Source organism: Zeugodacus cucurbitae, chromosome 6, assembly GCF_028554725.1.
Source record: "Zeugodacus cucurbitae isolate PBARC_wt_2022May chromosome 6, idZeuCucr1.2, whole genome shotgun sequence".
Taxonomy (NCBI): Eukaryota; Metazoa; Arthropoda; class Insecta; order Diptera; family Tephritidae; genus Zeugodacus; species Zeugodacus cucurbitae.
In genome coordinates this window covers 51,087,020-51,108,352 of record NC_071671.1, presented here as the reverse complement: position 1 = coordinate 51,108,352, position 21,333 = coordinate 51,087,020, and the positions used below count along the sequence as shown (strand labels likewise).

The 21,333-nt window shown below is 36.8% G+C and overlaps 1 protein-coding gene across 19 annotated transcripts in view; it reads right to left on the bottom strand.

The window, feature by feature from the left end:
- The window catches only part of LOC105214484 (myocyte-specific enhancer factor 2), a 224,023-nt gene that overhangs the window by 138,554 nt on the left and 64,136 nt on the right, over nt 1–21,333 (bottom strand). For all 19 annotated transcript variants that reach the window (XM_054234555.1, XM_054234536.1, XM_054234544.1 and 16 more), the window contains one exon: nt 11,409–11,736. The gene's annotated coding sequence lies outside the window, so the exon portion shown is untranslated. The remainder of the gene's footprint in view (nt 1–11,408; nt 11,737–21,333) is intronic.

Below are 21,333 nucleotides of genomic sequence, written 5' to 3'. Positions count from 1 at the left end.
AGTAGAAGATAATACTTGAATTTTTCTCCCGAGAAGAGTTTCACGAATTATTTTCTCCCAAACTGACAGCTCTGGAGACGATCGAAAGTATAAATCTCCAGATTTTTCTCTTCTCTTTTGCTTCTCAATTTTAATCTTCTTGACGTAACTCAATACGTTCTTTAACTGAATTGTGACGATTTCGGGGTCAATAACCGCAAAAATTCCAAGGTAAACTTTCGTCACTTTCTTTATAATTAACAATGAATTAATTTTAAATTGGTTACAGCCAATCAAGTAGAGAGTACTGAGAAAAAATGGCATGACACAAAGGGGTATCTATATAAACATTAAATAATGACGTACTGAATTTCTAAATAAAGTGCTTTGAAAGCATAATTTCCAGACAAACTGTCGGCTGATAAAACCAATTTAAAGAACAAAACGCAACTGTAACCGCAAATGCCGCGGAGTCTGTGACTTACCGTTATACAGAGTAATAGTATTTTGGGTTAATACGGTCATTTTAAATGGGAACTTGATAACAAAGAAGTCGGATTTGTTCTGCGTAAATACAAAAACAATAAAACAAGTGCGTTGTAAAAGAACTTCGAAGAATAGTGTGGAGACAACAACAAATTGAGGTGATTTCATTTTTTGTGCGAGTGGAGAGTTTGCATTTTTTGCTAATTCTTTATTTTATTGCATTTTAAGTTATTATATAATTTTATTTGCTCTTACAGAGATTTTTGTAGCTGGAGTGATTTTTTGGAGAGTATTTTATTTTTGGAGACTTTTATTTTTTTTTTTGAGGTTTCCTGTTGTTTTTATATATTTACATGTGTTTTTTGATTAACACTTCAGCGCTGACCCCATATCGGTAATTGATGTTATTTTGTTGTTATTGTACGAAAATGCAGAAATATGTTTCGCATATAAACAGTTCGACCGCGTAAATACGAGTATATACACTTATATGTATGTATTTAATGTATACAAATGCATATTGGCGTTGTTTCTTTTTTCCATAAACTCGAAAGTTTACATTTACCAGCGAGGCTATAAAATGCGAATGAAATCATCGACAGCGTGCAGCGCCAAATACCGAGAGACCTGTGCCGCAGAGGCCTGTTGCTGTTGGCAGCTAAATTGTGTTCTCTTATTATTTTTTTTTTGTATTTTGTGTAATGTGAATGTTTGAGATTTTGTTTCGAAATACTACTAAAGTCACGCAAAGAATTTTCCAAATAACTAGAAGATACATATGCACATAGTATGTGAAGAAGAATGTGGAAGCTGTCTGGAATGAGATGAAGTGAAGCGCGGACATTCTTACATTGTCTAAAAGCAGGCAAAAATTTTATAATATTGGATCTTTGTAGATAAAATTCAAGATACATTTGAGAAAAAGTTGCTGCGTCTAATTGTATAAAATTTAGGTTCTTAAACGACATAGTTCGTACAGCACAGCATTAAGCTGAAGTCTCTAATCTACTTTAAGTTGGAGCCTATAAAAAGCGGCTTTTCGGCCAGAAAAAAATATAATTATTTTCTGTCTAAAATAAATGCGATCTGGTACAATATCTGGTTGACAAAATCTGAAAGAACATCACAGGCGTAAGATTCGGATATCCAGCTTATGTAATATACTCACATAAGATCAAGACTTGGATCAATTCAGTCTACCACATTTGCCTGAGATCTGCGGAAATGTAATTTCTTATGAGTTGATTGGTATCCCCCATGTGGAGGATTTTTAAAAAGGTTTGGCCTTATGGGAGACACGTGCCGAGAATCGAACTTCTCTATAGTGGAACCTAACAAGTTTCTTATAGTAAGCTATAGTTTAGAAAATATGTACTACAAGAAGTTAAGATGTTTTCTCATCCCAGTGCATTCTATATATCCGCAAACCTTCGTTAGAGATTTAATCGCCCAAAACATAGTCCAAACGGCCGTTTTTAAAGAAACCAAAGCTCGAGGCGTCGGAAAGAAATGGGCCTAAACAAAACTACAAAAGAAATTCGACCTGAAATTCAGGTATGAAAAATAAAATAGAGCCAATAAATCCAGAATATCTCTAATACCTGAGGCACTTATCCCATAAACTATACCTACTCATTGATTGGTTGGTTGAAAAGAAAGACAAAGTGCGCTTAATCGCAAGCGGTCGCACCTAAGGCATCGTTAGGTCCATTGAGCTTTTGACTTTGAGCTTATAAGAATCAGGTTGAATTATTAATTTTTAACTCTCTATAAAGAATTCATATCGAAGGCTCCTAAACTTTAAATCCCAGAATAGTTAGACTCTCAAATCTCTCTCTGGATACCCACTAAACTACAACAAAAACAAGTATTTTACTAAAGAAAACATAAGATTTTAAGTTTGAACTCTGCAGCCGTTTTAAATAAACTTCTATCTACATGTATTTATAATGAATAAAAAAATGAAGACCTACACATGAGAGGTCTTAGATCCGCTTTTAGTAAGCAAATCATATTACAAACGCGGGTAAACCCTAAAAACCTGGAAAAGCTTTTAAAATCCTTCCACTCAAACGGTAAACTAATTCACGCATGCATTCAGGGATGTACAGTTGTATATGTATGAGTATATATATGTATGTGTGTATAATGTATGTATAAGTGCACTCAAATCCAAGCATATTCACCATAATAAAGTAAATCAAGTAGCGCGCCTCTTAAAACCATCCAATACGTCCAAAGCTCATGTAATCCGCTCAGCTATACACAACGCTACCCACACCTTCCATCCAAACATTCCCTCCCTTCGTACACTCGCGCACACACACACACGCACTTATACACATAAGCGCAAGCATATTCAGTGCCCCACAAGCGGCTCATCAATACGCACGTCAGTTGCACAACTGTAAAATGCGCGCACGTGCCCCAAACGCTGACGACAGCAACGCGTTGCAGGCAATTGTGGTAGGAGAGCTGCGATGGGGTTTCATTTGAGTTCTAGTATGTATGTATGTGTGCCTTTGCCTTTGAAAACTTCTGTTGCGTGTGTCTGTGTGTTTGTATGGACACTCAAGCGCGAGCATAGAATATCGCTCTAAATTTAGGCATGAATCCAAATGCATCCAAAGCATCCACAAAAACACGTTGCGATGGCAAAACAAGAAAAAAACTACAACAACAACAAATAGAAGTACAGCTCTTATGTAGATGCGCTGATATGCTTACTACTGACGCACAAGTCGCCATGGCCAATGGCCTACACTCGATCGTCGGGCGATAGAACGCGATTTGTATTTTATTTTCTCCGTAAAAAACAACAAGAAAAAAATTCGTAACTGAATCAGTGGGAAGTGAACGTATATAGGGGTTTTTCTTCGAAGTCACTAAATGCTACCGGGTCAGCATGTACTCGATAGAAAAGAGCTTACAAGGACCCCTTCGGCTTTCTCGCTGTTCTAAAATTTCTCTAATATGAATATGTCAAGATCCGATTCTCAGAAGCTAAGAGCATAGGTATCCATGGCTTGTTTTCTAGGTAAGACTAAAATCTATATATGCTAAGAGAGAGAGAGAATATACCGACCGTTCCAAATCATTTTTCACAACCCTAAATAATTTTAACCTTTTAGACCTTTGGAACCGGGTAATTTTCCTAAACTATTTAGAAACAATTACAAGAGTAACGCTAGCTTCTGTCTCCGTGGTTCCTTGACAGCCGGTTCTACGTAACCGCAACAGACAATGATTTTTATCCTGCCAAGAATTCCACAGAATACAGTCGGTTAGCTCTGAATCTCAGAGTCAACATGAACCGATCAACATGTGCTATCGACATCATATATTTTGGGATATCGGAGATAATTTCCACCAGGCCGCAATATCTCTTAAATATCCTAGAGCCTTCTCTTAATCAGCAGGTTTTACTGCTTGTGACCTCTTTTTCATCAAGGATTATGATTCTCATCACTTTTTAACAGATTCGTAAAATGGTCTGAGGAGAGTCCGGTACTATGGAGAGAAGTAATATCGGTCCATTTATATCTGCTGAAGGAAGTAGGTCTTCTTACAAATTTGTTTGAATTTTTGGGGCAACGCAGATAAGATGAATGGAATCTGTGTATCAAGACCTGCATAGCCGAAGTTGGCCTGAAACTGCGAAGTAAGTACTCATAAAAATAATAAAAAATCAGCTTCCTAAGGACCATATTTGAACCGTAAGCTTTCTAATGAGCTGAACGCGTAATGCAATGACAGTTATGAGTCTAAAACACTCGAACAACTTAACTCTTTGATTTCAAGACATGGTAAGACCATTTAATGATAGAAATTATCAATAATAATCCGTATTAAAATAGAGAAGATATACTCTGAACTGTTGGGTATTTTCGATATAGAAAAATATTGAGGGATTTAAGATGGTGCCAAAAAAAGAAATATTGACATATTTGAGTACACTAGGAGCTACCAATTGTTGTCAGTAGTTATCATTTTGATTTAAAAGGTGAAGAGAGAGTTCTGACTGAAGTGAAATGAAATAATATGTATGTATTTAGATTTTCGAAAGTTTTCCAACTCGATACCAGGAGATATTGATGTTCTGATTTTAAAGATCGCGACTAAAATGGAGATTGTGTGGTACGGGACGAAAATCTCCAATTAAAATTCGACGAAATCTAAACTTTGACCTCCACATTCCCTTCCGGCGCTTAGACTTTCTATGATTTTCATATAAAAGTGTGAGTGTGTAAATATGTTTCCAACCTTCTCCTCCCCCCAATGAATTGGCTACAATTTCGATTCCTCATATGCTTAATTGATTCTACCTGGCGCACATATGTTGGCAACAATCCCAACTTCTCACCTCGCGTTTCAAAAGCTGTCCACATAAAATATTTTTATTGGTGGGGCGTGAAAATCGGCAAATTCAGATTGAACAAAAACAAAAATAAAAGAACAAAACATGATTTCCATGCTTCTTACAGTTAGAAAAAACCATTAAAATCATTTATGTTTCTATGTACAATTATGACCGGTATAATAGTGGCGATAACAACAACAAACAACAAAGGTGAATTTTCACGAAATAAAAAATCGAATAAAATTAACAAATCTTTCAATACCACTCTATATTCTCCTCACCCTCCCCTTCAGGGAAGTTTCGAAATTTCTAAGGCGCTTTAATACATTTTTTTCTACACATTTTCCGCAACAATTTCGAATTGTTTTTCGGTGCTTCGAATTTTTGTTTTTTTTTGTTGTTGTTGTTGTTGGTGTTGTTGGTGTTGTTGCACACCACACTGTTGATGCTGTCCACCTTTGATGACTGCTGAAGCTGCTGTCATTAGTATTAAGTACATACATACATATACACTTATACATACATACACACACACATTAACAACAAACATTTCTTTAGTTTGAAATGTTGTTGTTATTTAGTGCTTTTGTTGTTGGCTTTTTAGCTTTTTGGCTGTTGGCCAAGAACGCAAACGAACGTCTCGCCGTGTAATGTAGCATTTCATTGCATTTGTTGTTGTTATTTCTCATTGTATTTATTATTGCTACTTAGTGTCGTTGTTGTTTGGTTGTTTATTTAATTTTTCGGCGACATCATCAACAGCCAAAGGGGTAAAACGAAAAGCAATTAAGCGTGTAAAAGTCACATTTTTCGTTTTTGTTTTCGTTTATTTTTTCGGGTAGAAAAATCGTGAAAATTCTTTTTACTATATACAATTGAATGTATTATGTATTTAAGTGTGTGTAAATACATACATAGAAACGTGAAAATGTACAGTAATGAGTTGATTTGGACACTCAGTTGAAAAAATTATACTATATAAAGTCTAGTGAAAGTTTTTTTATACAATAATTTCTAAACAAAATTTATGAAAAACAAATTTTGTAAAAAACAAGTAAGACAACGCTAAGTTCGGATGCAACCGAACATTTTATACTCTGACAATTTATTGATGTAATTTTATTAAGATAACACATAATTTGACCCATATATTCGACACAAATTCCACTAGAATAACGAAATCCATCATACATAGTATATGAGGGCTGAGGTAATTTTAGAACCGATTTCACTCATTTTCACCACCAAGGTACACTCTAATACTCTATCCTTCACTTAATTTTACTAAGACAGCTCACATTTAACAGATATATGCGGAATAACGCCCAACGTATTTTGGAAAAACCTATAATAAGATGTTTGGGAGCTAGGGGATGTGACCCGATTTTAACCAATTTTGGGTACAGAGTCACACTACTAGAAGAAAAAGATTTCCTCTGAATTGCATCAAAATATCTGAGAGATTTACCGTCATTTTCGGTGAAAAATTACCCTAAGACACTGAGTTCTTCATGTTCGATATTAAGGACATCGATCTTGACAATTTTTCCACAAGCGATGCCACAGCTCAAATGCAGTATTTGTGTAAAGTTTTATTCCGCCATCTTAATTGGTTCCTAATGTTTATATTGTAAACTATGGGAATCAGATCGACTTCAAAGATCTGGTACATGGGAAGTAGGCGTGGTTGTGAACCGATTTGGCCTATTTTAACATATTATTGGGATATCAGGAGAATGTTATGAACGGAATTTTATTGAAATTGGTCGAGTAGCTTCGGAGATATAGTTTTTGACGCGGACGGACAGACTGACGGGGAGACAGATTCGGATTTCAATTCGTCTAGTCAATCTGATGACCTTGGTATATAGAACCTTATATCTCACTCGTTTAGTTTTAGGACTTACAAACAACCGTTATGTGAACAATACTATAATACTGTCTTAGCAACTTTGTTGCGAGAGTATAAAAAGGGTTGCCAATCAAAGAAATTAAACAGAAAAAAACTACCAATTTATTGCTCTTCCACCGATTGTTTGGATGATTCCATTTTATTAAATTTATGTTTTTCAACGCTTCACAATTTAATAAACTGGACGTGAAAGCTTTGGAGTTTTTGGTAGAATTTAACGGGTTTTCTGAATCTATCATATATATAATTTCTTATTCTCAACTATGTGGATGTGAAACGGAATAGCGATCTCAGAGAACGAGCTCGATTTTCTGCAATAACAAAATATACCGAAGAGATCACAAAAGAACACAATTTGCTTACCCTCAAAAGTGCTTTTATTCGCTAACAATAAGATAATCTTGTCCGTACCGGAAGATTCTAAGGCTTAAGGAAACCCCAGAGGAATAAATATTGTAATTTACTCAACTCGTTGGCCAGTAACATTTCCTAAACCAAATCTCACGACTTAAATTTGTTTTTGAAGAACCGCTTCAAATGCTCTTTAATGAACTCATTCACTCATAATCCCTACAGTGTTACCGTAAATTTATGTAATTAATTGGTGTTGTTATTATTGCGCCTTTGGTCGAATAACATTTAAATTTTAATTAAACACTCATTTTTGGTAATTATATACAAGCGTGCGCTAGAAGCTTTCGAAATAACCAATTGGTACGCCCGTTTCCTCCCACACTTACCCCTTCAACTATTTACACGATTACCCCAACCGGTGAGGTTTCCGCCTTCGACACTGTGGCGGTAGCTGCTTGCGTCATTGCGCGCTTTGGCAACTCATCGATTTTACATAATTTTTTTTTCGGGTTATTTTGTAATTTAATATCTCGGCAAAAGAAGACAAAGAATTAGCAAAGTAGTACGTGATGCTGTGGGTGCATGGGGTGGAAGAGAGGGAGCTGATTTTACAGCGTGCGCAATTTGTCCGTGGTTTTGTTCGTCGCCGAAGTGTGGCAATTACTGGCGTTTTCATTTCATTTTGAATATTCCACAACAACAAAAATTGGTTAAATTAGAGACAAAGGAGCCGAAGTATTCACAACAAGAATATTTTTCATTTAATGGTGATTTCGAAATTGATGCGTTTTCGGATTCTTGGTATTCATTTTGTAGTCGCTCCTTAATCAGCCGATATTAGCAACACAGGTGTATGTTATTTCATCGTGGTACTCTAATCAACCCTGCATCGATTACTGATTTGGAGGTAAGTTGATTGATAGGAGTCTAGGGTTAAGGTGATGTGAAAGAAGATGTCTCAATGGTTTGAGTAGTTTGTGGTCGGCTAAAGAATGCCAAATAAATATATTAAAATGCAATACAAAGTAAAGAAAGATGAGGTTTTGCGACACTGAAGACGCCGAAAGATTTACTGATTCCGAAAGTTCATAGAAAGAGGACCAAAAAAAGCTTCCATTCTGCTCTTACAAATAGCGAAATAGAAAGAGCAGTAACGGTAGTTAGGCATTTTTTGAGAGAGCCTGAGTTCAATGTGGGCAGAAATAGCATAAAATACTTTGTATACAGCGGCCGATTTTATCCAGTTAACATCGCACTTAAATAATTAACCGATGTTACCTAAATTCTCATGGAATGGTTCGGTTCTCGAAATTAGAACTTGGAGGTCGACCCTGCCATTGGTTTTAACAGGATCTGCCATTTAGTAATCACCGAGGACGTCGTAACGTGTCGTCTTAGTTCGTGAAAAGTTAACTCGAAGTACAAAATCGACGTACATATTTCACTTCGGAGATCAGACGGTGCACTTTAAAATTATCCCATTGGCTTATAAGCTTTAAATAAAGGACGATTAGTTCAAACAGAATGGAGCTACGTGCAACATAGTAGTCGTTGGGTATTCGCAACTAAAAGTTTGGAATTGTCGAACTCCGGTTCGAGTTTCTGAGAATCGGCCTAAAAAGGTTTATTTTGGTCAATAGACCAATTGTTGGGTATTCTCCACTAAAATTTTTGGAACTGCTTCAGCACTTTCCCAAATTGCTTCAAGTCCTCTGCCTCCGTCTTCGGAAATCTCTACTAGCCAGCTTCATCACATCTACAAACTTTCCATTTCGGCAGTCTTCGGCCAACGCACCAGTCTTTGCGACGCCTCCATTATGAGTTCACCCTCGATACACAACGTATCCCATTTCGAAAAAGCATTTGTTGCTTTAGAAACTTCTTTCTTCGCAGATCAAAGGCGTGTACAAAGTTAAGAAAGAAATGCGAAAACCAAATACAATAAACGAAAATAAAGGAAAAAAACAACAACAAAGTAAGGAAGAAATCACGCGTAAGTATGTTGGCGACAGCATGCCACATGCAACTGGCTGCAATAACAAAAACAGCAGTGGCAACAACAACAAGGCGACTGCATGCTATTCGCGAGTGCAGCCGACGTGCAACAGGAACAAAAACAAAAACACAGCGATGGCAAAAAGACATGTGTAAGTCGTATGGATGGATGTTGTTGCCGCAGTTGTTGTTGTGCTGTAATGTGACTATTGTTGCAGTTGTTATACGCCGCGTCGTCGTCTGTTGATTTAACGCAGTTTGGCAGCACCTGTCACTTGAGTGTCGCCGATTTCGGTATTTATGCTTAATTGCAACGAACGAACGGAGCACGCAAGCAGCCGGCAATACAAGGGACCGAAGACGCACACACACTCATACATATATACAGAAGTGTAGCATGCAGCGGGGTGTGCCGGCAGGTTGTAGGATCTTCTGATCTGCCATTTCGGTGGCTTAACGGCACTTTGTTGGCAACCGAAGCAGCAAGACGCTGCTGGCACTTGAGTTCCTCGATTGCATGCAAATGCTTCCCTGGGGCAGATCTAATCACATACACACATACATATTAATTCTGTGTGCAAATGCGAAGATTCTTGCGTACTTGCATCGCTTAAATCTCGTGTCTGGCGGTTGGTGGCAGTTGCCAGTTGGCCACACTGCCAGTGCACATTTTTCATGCACACATCGAACGCACTTTAGCCGCCGTTGCTGTCGATGGGCTGTTGAAATGCCACTGCCCGAGTGCGGCATGTACAGCTACCAATCGAGGTTACCGACGACGACGTACAATGGGCTGAAATTGATTTTCCAATGAGGAAATGTGAAACAATGTGAGGAATGGGTGGTGTCTTCCGCATGTAGATTAGGTTCATCCAAACTAGACTCTTTTAGATTCGTCTGTCAATGTCTATCTCAGAAAGACCTAAAGCTAAGAGGAAATTTTCAATGTCCTATTTAAACTAAATAAGGATACAATGCAATAAACAAAGTACTTATTTCGTCGGAAGCCGTTTATAAGAAAACCACAAGTGGTGCAAATCCGACTAATAAAGTTTCAGAGTTCATTGCGATTTGTCATATCGGATTTCCTAACCATCCTACTCCGGTCAGTACTCAAACCCAGAACGAACGACATGTTAACTATGTACTATATGCACGATTAGTCATCGATCTCAAACCAAGAAACTCGTCGAAGAGACATGTATATAAACTAACTCCTTACGCATATAGTGAAAACTCGTCAAACTGTTAAGAGAGTTTAGAAACAAGCTCTTTCCAGCGGACTATGGAACATTAAAGCTTAGAGGTACCGCATTTTCTTCAAATCTCTACCAAAAACTTATTTATCAGAACTACCCACAGTTAACAAAGGTGGAGGTGGATATAGGATATAGGAAGTTCAGCCTATAGGAATTTCGGCCTTCATATTCGGATTTATTAATAGGACTATATCAAAGCCCCTATTAAACTAGTGACTTACCGTTAGACAACCTCGAAATCTCAAAGAGACCAAAGACTCAAAATTCCGAAAAGACATGTAACGGCGTGGAATAAACATTAGACTGGCTATGCCATTGTAGACTTTTGCTTTCGACATTGTTCACCACAGTCTAATTGGCAAGAGAATAACAAATTTAGTTCGCTCAATTAACTTCAATTCGAAATAGCTCATTAATCATACATTTCGAAAAAGCTCTACCATAGAAGTTGAAGTTGAAGTTGAAGAGAATTAAAACCATTTTTTATTCGAAGTATGAGTGTATCAATGAATACTCTTTTTTTACTTAAAGAATGCAGTGTTATGTTCAAAACTAATTCTCTCATATACTCAGGGTTGCATTTTTCGAAAAATTTAAATATTTAACATTTTAACAATATAATAAATAATATAAATATTTACAGAAAACTTTAAAGCAATTATTCCTCTGAGAATTCGTAAATAATTTCGAAAATTCTTTAATTTCTTAGTTGTTGCCCACTGTAAGTGCAGCAAGCCAACATAAATTGTTGCACATTCAAATACATACATACATACATTGCAGAGGAAAAACAAATTCCGTGACAGTGGTGCGATCCAACTTACAAAAACAACTAATCAAGCAGAGGACAGACAGGAAATGGGCAGACGTTAATTAAAAGAAATATATACACACAAGTGTATAATCGAAGCAAATCCATACAAACATTAATTTACATTTTCATAGGAAAGTGGCTATAAATTTTGTAAAGCGAACATAAATTGAATAAAACTAAATAAAATTTACGTTTCACTTAAAAAAATCATTAAAAATATTATTTAAAAAAAAAAAATTTAAAACTCACCACACTTCAACCGCTTAAAAATAGTAAGTCGTTGTATTCCTTGATTTACGTCTAATTCCCTTTTAATATCTACGTACAGCCACTGGAGGTTTCAAATTTTATTTTCTTTCTTCTACTTATCGCCTGGACTGCTTTTACGGCTTTTGAAGCTCTAAATTTATGGCAACAATTGTAGTAATCCTATTTGAGAGTGCGTGCTCCCGCTCAATTGTGTTGAACTAGCGTATGACTAAACTTTGTTCAGAAAAGCAACTCTGTATATGGCATTTAATGTACGCGACGCCGACGACGTGTCTTCCACATGAGGTTCTTGTGTTGCGCGATGAAACTGAAAGTACAAAAATAAAAATTACTTGTAATATAATCTTATTTTGAATAAAATGCGAAATATATGAAGAAAAAAAGTACTTCAAAGAGTCAATACCAATGAAAAAGTGGCTGAAGTCCACGAAGTGGTAGTATTGAATTTATATAAATCAAAAATTTGTTTAAAAAAAATTACAGGTGGCAACACTCCTAATAAAACATATTCGAAAGAAGTGATATCTTTTATTTTTTCCCCCTGCAGAAATCATTATTAAACCTCTTTAATTTTTTAGAGATTAATTTAATAACACTTCTACCCAGTCGGGAACTAATTCCAAAAATAATTTTAACTGTAAGCCTTATGTAAGAAGTACATTGAGTACCCAGACGTTGTTTCTATATAAATAGCGATAGTCCTAACCACTCTGAAGCATCTTTGATTGTTTCAACTATTTATCGAGATGGTAGTTCCAGAGAAGGTTTCATCTACCATAGTTTGAATAATCGATCTTATACCACGTCCGTCATAAATGGAAATATTAAAAAATGGATTACACGATTATTGATTTTATTGAAATAGATCTTAAGAAATCAAGTCGAGTTTCTCAAGAAATAGATCTCTGGAAATCAGATAACCGATTTATAGTTTCTTTAGGTCGAAATAGAATACCTCTAGTTGGATTATCGAATTTAATCCGATTCTATATAGAAACAAACAGTTCAGGTGATTGGTATTGCTTGTTGCTTGACTCAAGCTCTTTCGAAATTTAAAAAGCTGAACCCTCAACCCCGAATTCACCTAAAGCTTCTTTGATGGAATGTGTATATATGGAGAAGGGACTATTAAGGGACACAGTCTTTACATTGAAACAAAGGCTTCGATATCCTTGCTAAGGGCTCTCAATAACGGCCGGTTTTAACTTAAACCTCGGTACTAACAAATGGCAGCCAGAAGAACCTGAAACTAATCACACTAAAGAACTCATACGCTATATGTGCTCCCACAGGTATGTGAATATAAACAGTCCGTGGAAAAACATTGCCACACATGCATTCCGCACACCTACTGCATAAGCAGAGCCGACCGATGCAACGCATTCACCCACTGGCTAGCAACTTTTCGCCTCATTGCACATAAAGCCGCGCAGCCCCCCACCTACAACGGTGGCATGGACGTGAGCACCCACAAAAATATACATATATGTATTGCGCACCTTCCCCTGTCATAATTCTTGCCACAAACTGACACTTTTGTTGGATGGCAAATTACATGCTTCACACGACGCACACACAATGACAACAGCTGACTGACAGTGTGTGATGGACCCCAAACGGCCACAGCGAACCACTGAGGAGTTACTCATGGCAGCCGCACGGCAGCATTACAGATTACAGCTGCCCAGGAGGTGGGGGAGGCTTCGGATAATAAAATAATGAATAAGTAGCGAATGCGAGCGGCAAGGCATACTTGGAGTGCGCTATGTGCCTGGAGTTGCCATAGTGTTCGTAGCCAGTAGCAACCTCCCACACCGTTTAGCTCTGTGGCATCGAGGCACCGATGCTGTTGGCAGCACTTAAGTGTAGGTGCATGTGATGGACATACAAATACAACTGCACACATAATATACACCTTGTCTGCAACTGTGTAGTTCGTTTTCCAGTTCACGAGTGAGGGTGTCTCGTCTTCGGACTGGACCAAAAGTAAAAGTTTCATTTTGTTGTGAGATTTCTTTCACTTTTTTCGCTTTTCCTCCACACGCTTTGCCAACAACAAAAACATTGAACCACAACAACAACAATTGAGTCACCAATAACACCAGCTAGATGATTATGGCCGACAGTTGTTGTCAATAAATTTCACTTAATTTCTTGTCATCTTCTATGGGTCTTTGGTTTTAAAAATGCTGCGCACACTCTTTTTTTATTGTTGTTTTTTGTATATTTTTTTTTGTTTGGTTGCTTGCTTCAGTGATGCCTTGGTACCTTGGTCTATGCGGCCCCATACAACAAATTTGGCTGTCAGTGGACGCCTACGTAAAGTCGGCCACTCAAAGTAACATTAATTTTCCAATGCAAACACACACATCCATGAGTACCTCTTATATATGTACATTTTCACATTTGCATATATATAATCCCATTAAAGCGCGTGTATGTCTGTTTTTCTCATAAACTTTACGAGTTGGTGTGTATACTCGTTTTTTCTTGCGCCCTCTGCACGGCGACGCCATGGATGGACGAAGTTTACCTTAATGAATTATACACATATAAACGCTGAATTGTTCTTTTCTGCCTGTCGAATTTAATTGAACGCATACATAAGATGACAGTTTTGACATTTGTCGTCCCAAAAAATGAGCCTTTGTCAGGTGAGTGAAGATGATGCAAATGGGGAGCACTCAAGTCGCGTACAAACTCAATGCCCTCTAGAGCTGATGCCTTGGTAAATGACGTTTATAGGTAGAGCTTAATCAGACTCCGAACAAGTAAAGAATTGGCACAGGAACCTTTTAAGCACTTCGAATAATCCGATCGCGAGAATGGGTTTGGTTTTAAGTCCATGGCTCCTCAAAGCAACTCACTCCGCTGAGCTGAGACGGAACCGAACTTGAATCGGAACCTCTAAAGAAAAAAATACAAATATCTATTGGGATACCAGGAATTCGAAAGAAAAATATACTGAGGATTTACAGAAAACTGTAAGGTAGTGAAAGACTCAAGTGAACTGGCCGTTTTAAATTATAATATACATGCACAAATCTTCACATTAGAGGAATAGCTAAATAGAACCCGTTGAGCTTAGTTCTCATCCTATCATCCTTATTGACCTGATTTCTTTATATTATCTAAAAGTCTAAGATTCGGAGTATCGTTTAAAATTTTTGCAAGTAAGCAAGACGGGCTCGAATTATTCAAAATCATCAACAAAGCTATTTTTCTAATCCAGTTAAAGTCCAATTAGCCCGTTTATCGGCTTATTTCGGAATACTATATATCGAGGAAAACCAATGTTCAAAAGAATATGAACAGAAAATATTTAAAAAAAGAATGCTACGAATGTATAAATTTCTGCAATTTGATATTTCCTAATCATCTGAGGGTCTAAGATTCACAGAATATCTTAAGACGTATTAGGATCATAACATATCTAGATAAACATCACAACAGGAAAGAGATTGAACTATGAGAGACAGTCCTTTGTGGAACCAGGATCACCCCCATTGATTAGTTATTAAAACTCGAAAAACTTGCCAGAACTTACTACAAACCTTCAGAGATTTTTCACTTCTGGTTTAAAAAATAGAGATCCCAAAATATTTGTCCCTCTCGTCCTCTTCCAGGTAACATCTACAGCTAGAGTCCCCTAAGATTTTTAAGCATCTTGTACGAAATAAATATAGTTATAGAGAGCAAAATTTAGGTTTTCGTTATCGAAGACAATTTAAAAGTGTATGACCCATCAGACCGTAAGGACAATCGGTTATATAAAGAATTAAATCAGCAGTATTGTAAGAAAAATAGTCCATAATACATCTGAACCCCTATGGTATCCTGATCAGTCTTTGTGGTTGTAAATAGACACAAAATAATTTGGTCTCCCAAGATATCGACGGGAATTGATAAAGTTTTAGTTGATTCGTTTCGGAGTGATTACAGAAGATTGTAAAGAGGACAGATCCAAGATTCTTGGTCCTTTCCAACAACACATATAACAATCGGAGATCGCTTGATTATCTACACTATAAGAGACCTACCAAATAAGAGACCGGCTAGTTAATCGAACTTATCTTTCAAATCTGTTGGCATTAATTAAAAGCATTTTCGTCGGCGACCTGTTTACTTCGAGAGCCGCTTCATACAAAAATATGTATATCGTGAGATTGTAGGCATGTATAATATATATGAATATGTATATAAATACTCGTGTTTGGCTCTCAGATTTGTTCAGGCAACATGCGAATTTATTTACTTTTTCAAAATTTATTTAATTTTCTCTGCTGCTTCAGACCATTTTTTTTCTTTTTATTTATTTACCACACATAATTGTTGTTGTAAAACGAAAGAAAAAAGTTGTGAAAAAATATTTGAAAAATACGTTTTCTGCGCGAATCAACCCAGTGCTGGCATGAAGCCAAGCAAAGAAATTCGAAAACGTTTCGAAAAACAAACACGAAATGCGCCAACAGCAGTGAGACTGTTTCAAATACAAAAACAACTTCAACAACAATAGTAGCAGAAAAGAAGCAACAAGCGAAAGAAATGCGAAACGAAAAAGAAAAGTGCGGAAAAATATGGTGGCAGCGCCGCACAGCAGCCACAAACCCGATACCAGCGAAACTATTCTACGGTTAACGGACACCACGGCAGCTAGAAGTATGTATGTGAGAATTTTCGATTTGTTCCCCAGTGGACCAGGCACATATCTGCACTCACACACAGAAATTCAAAATGTCAACGTTCTACATTTTTGCGCGACTCGTCTCCCAGCGCCATTTTGACTTTAGCGATTCACGCTGTTGCGAATTTTTTCCGTTATAGCGTTATGGTGTGTCTTAGCTGGCACATTTTGGTCGACTGCTGTTTTCACGGTTGGAAAAAGAGCATTTTTCAAAAAGTTTTGAAATTTAAAAAATGTTTTGAAAGTTCAAATAATTTATAAAATTAAAAAAAAAGTTGAAATTTAAAAAAAAAAAGAATTTAGAAAAATTTACAAAATTAAATTTTTTTAATTTTTAAATTTTTCGAAAAAAAATTAAAAATTCGAAATTTAATAGGTTGTACAGAAAAAAACAGCGCAACAGTGAAATATGTAATCGTGCGCGAATATTTATGTCACTACATGTGTCCATCCCACACATCATTCACCCAAGCGCTGGCAATTCTTCTAATGCGCTCGCTGGCTGTCTGCGTGGCTGACTTCTCACCGGTTGAATGGCAGTCGAGTGTAGGCGCGCCGGCACACACATTTTTACAGGATTATTCAAAAATCACTAGTTTTTCACAAAATTCTTTGTACGCATTGTTGCACTCCTCATTCACGCTGTCGCATCTTCTGCAGTCGCTATATCAGCCGTGGAAGACACATTAGTTCACACCCTTGTCTCCAGTCTCAAAGTCCCATAAAACTCGCTCATCCGTTTGATGTAACTGTCTGTGTGGATGTATGTGTATTTTATTAGGCGTTGCGAAGTCGTGGGCCACAAGCCGTCGAGTACCGGATATCCTTTTAATACAAGTACATTTGGTTGTTGTTTCTTTTTTGTTTTTGTTGTTTGTTTTTACTGTTTACATTAACTTGAATATTTGTTTTGACGGCCGTGCAACTTGAGCTGCCGGTGGAGCGGGGCTTAAGAAGGTCATATGTTCAGCTTAGGTTTATTTATACTTGAGATATACTTGTGTATGCACATATGTATTTTTTACACACTTGCATATAATATTTTAGGGTTTCATAAGCAATATTTACTTCTGAAGGTTTTCATATGCTCGAGTTTTTAAGATCCATGCACACAGAAGCAACATGTGTTCATACATACAGTTAGTATGAGTATGAGCGAATTATCGCAAATTTCAGAATTCCTTGTTAAGTAAAAAGTCCTTAGCACGCTGTGGAGTTCCGTTCGGAATTCCTGAATCATAATTTTGTGGTGTCCAAGCTTGAGACAAATCGAAATTACAACATTATTTATCGACCAAATGAGCCGAAGATATTGCTGGCTAACTAAACAAGTAAGGAAAGGCTAAGTTCGGGTGCAACCGAACATTTTATACTCTCGCAATTTATTGCTATATTTTGATTAGAAAACACAAAATTTGAACCATACATTCGTCATAAATATATTTCACATATTAACCGATTTATAAGCTATTAAGCTCATCGTATTTTTGAAAATCCTATAATTAGGTATTCTCATATTTTCATATATAAGGGAAGTTATGACCTGATTATAACCTATTCTGGTACAGAGACACACTTTTAGAAGAAAAATATTTCCTCTGAATTATATTAAGATAACTGAGAGATTTACCGAAATTTTCGGTGAAAAGTTACCATGGGGCACTGAGTTCTTCATATTCGATACCCGGGGCATTGAAAAGTTATGGTCTGATTTCGACAATTTTTTCACAAATGATGCCACAGATCATATACAGTATTTGTGTAAAGTTTTATTTCGCTATCTTCATTGGTTCCTTATGTATATATTATAAAGTGAAGGAATAAGATGAAATTCAAAAATGAGTTATATGGGAAGTTGTCGTGGTTGTCGTGGTTGTGAACCGAGTTCGTCTTTTTTCACACGTCTCATCAGGGTGTCAATAAAATATTATATACCGAATGTCATTCAAATCTGTCGAGTAGTTCCTGAGATATGGTTTTTGACTTATAAGTGGTCGATGCCACGCCCATTTTCCATTTTGTAAAAAAATCTCAGTGCAGCTTCCTTTTGCTATTATTTCTGTGAAACTTAGTGTTTCTGACGTTTTTCGTTAGTGAGTTAACCCACTTTTAAGAATTTTTAACCTAACCTTTGTATGGGAGGTGGGCGTGGTTATTATCCGATTTCAACTATTTTCATGGTGTATGGTGAGGTACGTAGGAGAACCGACTGCTTAAGTTTGGTTTATATAGCTTTATTGGTTTACGAGATATAAACAAATAACCGATTTGGGGGCGGGGCCACGCCCACTTTCCCAAAAGAATTACATCCAAATATGCCCCTTCTTAGTGCGATCCTTCATTCCAAATTTTACTTTTATAACTTTATTTATGGCTTAGTTATAACACTTTATAGGTTTTTGGTTTTCACCATTTTGTGGGCGTGGCAATGGTCCGATTTTGCCCATTTTCAACCTCCTCAGGGTGTCAAGGAATACGTGTTCCAAGTTTCGTTAAGATATCTCAATTTTTACTCAAGTTATCCGTTGCACGGACAGACAGACATTCGGATTTTGACTCGTCTCGTCACCCTGATCATTTTGATATATATAACCCTATATCTAACTTGTTTAGTTTTATGACTTACAAACAACCGTTATGTGAACAAAGCTAAAAATATGTTAATTGATGAAGAATTCTTTTCTAATACTGATCATCCCTCGACAACACAGTTTATGTTTCGGGTATGGATTGGTTTAACCTCTAAATTGTTCTTCACAAACTTGAACTCGAAGCCTTATTTGTAGATACTCTTAAATATTCTGTAACTCATTGATGTAAAGTCCTAACCTAACCATATAACCATTAACCTCGAATACAACTTTTAACAAACTCAATAAGTTAGACAGGAGTATACTGTTGGATCTAAAATAAATACACACGATTCAACAATACTGAAGTAATCCAGCATCCTTATATAATCCTTATATAAGTATTGCGCCTATTAAAGACCACTCTCTTTAATATGAGACTGCTTTAAATAAAGGTAAAAACAATGCTACTAATAGAACCTCTTGGATTAGAACTTCTCTAGAAGTGTTAACAAATTATAACTGATAAATATCAATTACCACGAAACGGGTATTAAAGTTTGTCAAACCCCCAAAAATCGTAGAAATTGTAAAGTCAAAATAATTAGCCTTACTTTTGACTGGAGAAATGAAACTGTCTTATCTTAAATAGAAATCTGGAAATTGTCAAATCATTGGATCTTTTTGGGCGAAGATATAACATGGAGTTCCAAAGTGGAGTTTCATGGCGTGTGTTTTTTGAGTTACAAGCGCTTAGCGACACATATTCTTCAATTTCTTGGCCAGATTATTCTGAACTCACAAACTGGCCACTTTTAAAATTGTTTTCAACTTATAATAAAATTTCGTAAATATCTCTAATTTGGATATGTACATCAAGACACATACTATTTTCAAATATTGATTTATCTTTCTTCTAATTTGAGCAGAATTTTGTTTTTTTTTTCTCTACTTATTCTTATGTATATATATATATATGTACTTACAAAATTCGTGACTTGACAATCATGAAGTGAAAGAAATCAAATGTCCCGGTGCCTTCACCTTATTAGTGTGCCTTAAATTAGACATTTTTGACAGACGAGATCATTCCGACCATCAATCATTCATTCAAACAGTCAATCAAGTAGAAGTACTTCATTAACTAAGAACATTTACAGGCAATAGATGGATATTCACAGAAACGTATGGTTAAATATTGTAAGAATACATATACATATACACGTATGTACATATAGAATGTATATTCACATACCACAAATAAAGAAATTGGTATGAATAGAACCTATGCTACCAGCCAGTAGTACTTCTATAGTGACTTCTATATGGAACTTTTACGAATGGCACTATTGACAGATATAAATTTGAGAAAGTGAAAGACTTTGTCTATCTCGGAACGGTCATAAATACCGCCAACAGTCTAAACATGGGGATCAAACGCAGGATCACTTTCTGCAACAGAGCTCGTCATTCCCGCCCTATTATACTGCGCTGAAACATGGACGATGATAAACCGAGATGAGAAGTTCCTTGAAGCATTTGAGAGAACTGTTCTCCGCAAGAGCTTTGGAGGCATCGGCTTGAGCTAGGAGTACCAAAGAATGTGGAACCATGACTACTACTGCGACAATAATATAGTTAAGCGCATAAAAATCCGATGAATGTGATGGTTGGGCCATTTCGTGAGTGTGAAAGGCGATGCTTCAGCTGCTTCGATTTGAGACTCGTGGGTGGACAACGAAAGCAAGGACGGCCGCGTATTCAATAGAAGGATCAAGTGCATAAAGGCCTGGTTGCACTTGGGACGTACAACTGGCGTGACTTTACAAAGAAGAGAATCAACCGGCGAAGTTTTGTGTTTTCAGCTCACCATTTACCAAATATGCGTACCTCTGTATAGGCACCTGGCCATATTTTATTCAATTGAGCTCGAAGATACCTTCAAATCTTAAGAAAAAATATAAAAACATTTTAATTTTTCTCTTTTCTTGTTTACATACAAAGCGATTTCGTTAATCTTGTTGAATTCTTGGCATTATTGCGCCACCAGGCTACATGTTTTACTACTCACCCTATGATTCAGCGCTGCTCGGATAATGAAGCGAGCACAACGAACAGCCATCGCAATAACGGTGCACTTACTCAGCCACATCGGCTGTCGATGCTTGAGTCATATGCGCTTAATTGTTTGGGAGAAAAATTGAGGGAGCAAGCGTGGAGGGGAACTCGGGGACGCAGCGTAGTAGTAATCACGCCGAGGCAACAGCAGCGACGGATTATGTGATCACTGGTGTTTGTATTTCTAATTACTCCAAACAATGTGGGCTGAGTTGGGGAATCGGCAGCTACTACAACAACATCTGCCGAAGAGGTGTTTGGTGGATATACTACGTTTGTCTCTGTGAAGATACTTTGTTTGGCTATTGTGTCATTGTATACTTTGCGTAAAATCCAATTATGTAACAATCAAAAGCCAACAGACCAAAAACAATTAAATTTGATTTGCAGTCCATCGTTTGGCGCCCACACATGCTCAGGACGTCCGTCTCAAGGTGAATCAATAATCTTTATTTTTCTTATCCATGCGCAGTGAAAATATTTACATTCGCCAAAGTATTGCTAAGAAACGTAGAATTTAGTAATTCACACG